Here is a 6000-nt window from a genome sequence, read left to right on the forward strand (position 1 = left end):
CACGTGATATTTAATGACGTCATGTCCGGTTGGGGACAGGCATGTTTTCTCTAGATTTTTCCCCGCCACCGCTCGTCAGCGGACGGGGCTGCTCGCGAGGAGCGAGAGGCGAGGAGGCAGCGTGCACTGCAGCGTTGCCTCCTCGGCGTGTCCCCGTCATGTCTTTCGACCCGCCGCGGTGGCTCAGTGGCTATGGCGCTCGGCCGCTGATCCGAAAGACGCGGGTTCGATCCCGGTCGGGGTGGTCGAATTTCGATGGAGGCTAAATTCTAGAGGCCCGTGTACTGTGCGATGTCAGTGCACGTTAAAGAACCCCAGGTGGTCGAAATTTCCGAACCCCTTTCACTACGGCGTCCCTCATAGCCTGACTCGTTTTGCGACGTTAAAACCCCAATAAACCATAAACACATGTTCTTCAGTGCGCGCGCGAGATTAAAAAGCGCACCTGTCGCGCTGCGCTGTCACACTGCATGCCTGCTTCCGTGCATTTCTTGCGGACTCCTTTCAGTCATACTTAGCTATACTTTGACCAAAAGGCTTCTTAAACAGTTATTTCAAGTTTTATTGCTATGTATAAAGAATATGTTTGTAGCAGGTGCGTGAGCCCGAACAAAAGAAAACTGTTTTTATTCCCCTTCAGTATTCCTGCTTATCGAGACTTAAGTATTTATATGTTGCAGTACATCTTTTTTCAGGCATCACAACTGATGTTTCGATGTGTTTGGTAATTGACTTCATTGTAGCTTCATACTTGCACCATTTAAACTCTGCACATAGCTATTTTTCACAAAAGGAAATGTGATTAGGTTTCTGAATAGAGCTGTGCACGGGCCGCAATTTCGAACCCGCGCCCGGCCCGGGACTTAACCTACCGACAGGAAGCCCGGCCCGACACTGAAGGACCCTGAGCACGCTCGTGCTCGGCCCGACCTGCAAAGCGGCGACGACACAAAAAGAGAATTTCAGGAAAATGAGTTTATTTCAATGACATTCAAATTTTGACCTCGCATTCCAGATCACAGTTTGGGATTATACACAAGACACAACGCATAAAGGTATAGATTTATCACTCTAAATATGCAAGTTGTTCATTGATGATGGCTTGATCGAAACAAGAGCGGCGCTCTTTCATTACGAATCCTGCGGCGCTGAAATTTTTCTCGCTGCTTGAATTGGTGGCCGCAACGGCTAATACTTCCATAGCAAGAGAAACGCTTGAAGTATGAAGGGGAATGACAGACGTGGTGTCGTAAGCCATGGATGGCGTGCCACAACAGGAAGACTTTTTGACTTGTTAGAGGATAAGCGAGCAAATAAGCGACAGGGCGGCGCTATACTGCGAATGCCGATGTGGCCGCGACGTCCCTGCTTGTACTATTCACGGGAAGGCACGGTGCTGTGTTCACTTTGCTGACAAGCGATTACGGCGAAACGCAGCACTGCGCCAGAATAGTACAAGCTGAGCCGTAGTGGAGGCGCCAGTGACATTCTTCTAATGCCTTTCATGTGGTGGCCCCCCCCCCCCCCTCCCCCCCTCCTTCGCTCTCGCCCGCGACTATTGTCCGTCTCCCCGGCCGGAACCTGCCGGGTAGGCGGACAAGAGAGAAGGCTGCCGGCTCTGCGGTGCGCTGCGAGTGGCGAGTGGAAGAATTTAACCTTTTCCCGATGTGCTGCTGCAGCGCTACTCCGTGACCCCGCGACCTCGAGTGCGCCGTACGCAGCCCTGCCTCCGCTTCCCAGAACCATCCTTTCTTCTTACAAGGCGCCCAAAACTGGTTGCTTTGCCCCAACGTTGGTACTTGCTAGAACGAAAAATGCGTTTCTAGCCCCAGCTAGCTTTTTTTTTTTTTTAGCGTTTGTACTATCCTCCCGTCCTTGTACATGCCCTCCTGGATGGTCTAGATACAAATCACTTCCTGCTGTGCATGCAAGACGCCCAGCGCACCACAGCCATATTCGCACTTCCACATATATGATACATGCTTTGCCCAACTTAGAGCCTTGGGCGTTTGGTTGTGAGTAACACCGTATGGCGCGTAATGCATTCCCATCAGGCAGAATTAAAATATGAGAAAATTCATCGCAAGATATATTTCCTTGTATTCTCCAAGTAAATTACTTCTATACTAACTCCTCCCTTCTGAAGTGACCAAAAGATAAAACAACTCAGCGTGTAAAAAAGGTGAATGCAAAAATACACTACTTTTGTGCAAAATTCACAGGAAGTGCACTTAAATTGCCACAAGTGCATGGCCAATTAAGGAAAAAAAAAAACAAGGGCAAAGGACGGAGACGCACAACAGGAACACAGGACGACGCTGTGTTCTGTGTTCCTGTATTCTGTGTTCCGAGTTCTGTGTCCCCGTCTTTTGCGCTGGTTTTCTTTCTACAATCGTGAACCAATTAACTCGCCCAGCTCTCCACTCTACTGGACCAATAAGGCATCAAGCTTCACAGTGCATTAGTGTTATATCTTACGCTACATATTTTCGAATTGTTTTTGCTCGGCATACACGTCTTTCATTTGCTTAGGAAGAAAGCAGCGCAGTCAAGAAAGTTACTCCCTCCTGCCAGCGAAAATTAAAAAAATGCGGGTTTTTCAGCGCCAGTATAAAATCTTTGCATGCTGACGGCATGTTGAAATTTTCGTTAATGCACCGTAATAATTATCTCATGAAGCCCCAGCTCTTGTGGCCCAGGACGAAGAGTACGATGATTTATGGCAATATTTGAGGTGCATTTATGAGCCAAGTTCTTATTGCTCTAACGTTCTCCTAAGCAAATAAAACTGAAAATTGTGATAATTTTGATAATGCTTTATGGAGCTAACACTACCAGGACGTGGTAAATAAACAAAAAATAAATTCTTTGATAAAGGCCTGTACGCTGCACTTGTGCTGCTCATTTATTTCATGCTGTCCATTTTCTCAGTGCAGTGTCTTCTTTGATATGCATATTTCTGGCTCATTACATACTTTGCTTCGGTTCACAATTCTTATTTTAGCTATATTTCATCCACTTTCCTGCCATAATCTCTATTCAAACGTAATTTGTGTAATTTTGCTTTGTCCGGGCTCCTGCAATGTTCTAGCATATATGAATGATGTGAAGACCTGTTTCAAGCTGTTGCACTATAATTCAGTCTAACCTCCTCGATCACGATCACCTAAGCCTTTCCTTATCTGTTGCCATACTTTTTTATGGAAACACTTAAAAACAAAGCACCATGATCTATTTCAGTATTGTTTTATTTGCCGATCTAATTTTTTCGAAGATAACATGGGATACCAACTCCCCTTTAATGTCCCCGTTCTCGTCTCGAAGTCGCGAATTTTTAGATGTGCGCTCAGTATTCTTGTTAGTGCATTTGTGCTCACAAGGGACTATAACAGCCAACGCGGCTAATACGCTAGATTTAATCCTGACAAATCGATCTGACATAGTCTCACCTATTACATACCTGCCAGGCATCAGCGACCACTTGCTAATGCACTATGACATTAATCTAGCCACTCCGAACACTAACAAAAAGAAAAAAAATAATAATACGAGACTACAATGGAGCAAATTTTTAGGCGATAAATAATGAACTATTTTTTTTTATCGATGCTTTCCCATAGCTTTGGTGTCCGCAGCATTCAAACCAACTGGAGCATGTTCACAGCTATAATCACCCAACTCACAGAACAATACACTCCTGAACGCACTGCTACCACCCACTCAATAGCTCCCTAGTGTAATAATCACATTAAACGTTTATCTAACAAAAAGAAAGCCTCTACCGCATCGCAAAGTTCTCGCCAACTAGTGAGCGATCGGACTTCGTATTCAGCGGCTTCCAACATGTATGTTCAGGCGCTCAAAAGCGCTAAAAGCACTTCCACTCACATGTAACCACCAATGTCAAAAATTCTGGCGGGTCATTAATCCTTCCACCGACGATAGTTTTGCGTTATCTGACCCGTTAGGCGACCTCATCCCTTCCGACGTTCGCGTCACGATTCTTAACCGCGTAATCACTGACAACTTTACACCCATATCTGATGTATACATATGCCTACAACTCACCACTTCAACTATGTTTTCATGCCACCTATAACTGTTGCTCCTACTGGTGTGAATAAGCTTATTGATGGACTCAGTGTTCATTCCGCTCCGGGTTATGACTGCGTTACTTAAAAAGCACTGCAGCTTATTCGCCCATTATACTAACCAAACTTTTCCAGCATTGACCAGTCAACGCTGCTACTGAGTGGAAGATCGGAAAGGTGGTTACAGTCTACAAATCCGGCAGCAAAGCATCCCCTATTAATTATCGTCCCATATCCCTTACCAATACTTGACCCAAAATGTTCAAACATATAATATTCACCAACCTTGTTAACTTCCTTTCATTGAACAACTTTTTATGTCAGCGCAACATTGTTTTCGAAAACTTTACTCTTGCGAAACACAGTTAATATAGTTTACACATGCATTGCACTGTATTCTAGACCTATCATCACTAACTGGCTGTATATTTCTGAATTTTTCAAAGGCTTTCGACGATGCATGTCACAACCTTTTGGCTCACAAACTAAAACATCTTAATATTGACTGTAACTTATTGAAATGGATTGAATGTCTACTTAATCGCTCACAATTAGTTATTGCTTACGGTTATAACACCTGTTTTACAGAGGTGTCTTCCGGAGTTCCACAAGGTTCAGTTCTTGGAGCCTAGCTACTGTTCCTGATCTAACATTAATGATCCCCGCTCTCTTATGGATTCTCATATTCACCTATTCGCTGATGTTTGCGTCATTTTTAGAGAAATAACCAACACTAACAACCTTACATTACTTCAGTCAGTGGCGGTCACAGAGAGTGGTTTTAGGGGGAGCGGACAGACTGCTGTATATAAAAAAAGAAAAAATAGAAACAACGATTTTTCATTTTATTTGCACAAAATTTTTTTTGCGCTTTGTTATTGAAAAATAAATGGCGAAAGGTATAGACGTTATACCATTACTCAATCTTTGAATGTTAACGTTTACGCGAGCAATATTCATTTCGATACCAGGGGAAACGAGTCGACGTCTGAGATAATTGCCACGACATGTCCACTAAGGTCAAAGCACCTGCCCGGACATTTCACCAGTGGGGTTAGCGGCCTTCATTTATCAGTTCTGGGAAGTGGCTTAATTTGTTCTGCCCTCAGTCCCCAAGGCGGCTGGTCGGCGCTCCTTGTCAAGCCAGAAAGGGATGGTCCCCTCGCTTGCGTCGCTGTGTCCCTGGTGGGATAAAGACATGAATGGGTGGCTCCCCCCCCCCCCCCCCCCCCTCCCGCCGACGAGGTTGTTGGCCACCGCAACCGCAGGTAAATGGCACCGCCGTCGCCGCCGCGCCGGCGGCATGGCAAGACAACGGTGGCGGGAACTTGATTACTTTTGTATTTTGTAAATAGTGTACAAAGCTCTCCCCTGTCCTTTCTTGCTGTCGCTCCCCTCTATACTTCTCCTTACTATCCTCTCCCTTTCCCTGTCGTTTCCGCCGGCTGCAGCTCGGGTGCTTAAGATATTAGATAGCAATTGCCGCAGCCGGCAACACTCTTTTGCTTCCTTTTTTTTTTAAATAAACCACTACCACCAAGGCAGGAACACGATACCTATCAACGTGTAGAACATGGAATTGTGTGAAATAAGACAGCCGCTAACAAGGTGAACGTACAAAGCAGGGGACTACTTGACGAGACCGCCACTGACTTCAGTGCGAAGAATGGTGAATGCAGCTATATATGAACAAATGCAAAGTCATGCGTGTATCTAGAAAAACTTCCGTCCCACCTCACTACTACATCGATAACATTTCGTTGGAATCAGCCTCATCATATAAGTGCATCGGCGTCCACATTACTTATTATCTTAACTGGTCTCTTCATACCGAGAACATAATTGAAAATGCTAATCGCATGCTTTGCTACTTACGTCGCAACTTCTTTAACGTTCCTTCCAATTTGAA

Source organism: Amblyomma mixtum, chromosome 1, assembly GCF_055824585.1.
Source record: "Amblyomma mixtum isolate Tamu chromosome 1, ASM5582458v1, whole genome shotgun sequence".
Classification (NCBI taxonomy): domain Eukaryota; kingdom Metazoa; phylum Arthropoda; class Arachnida; order Ixodida; family Ixodidae; genus Amblyomma; species Amblyomma mixtum.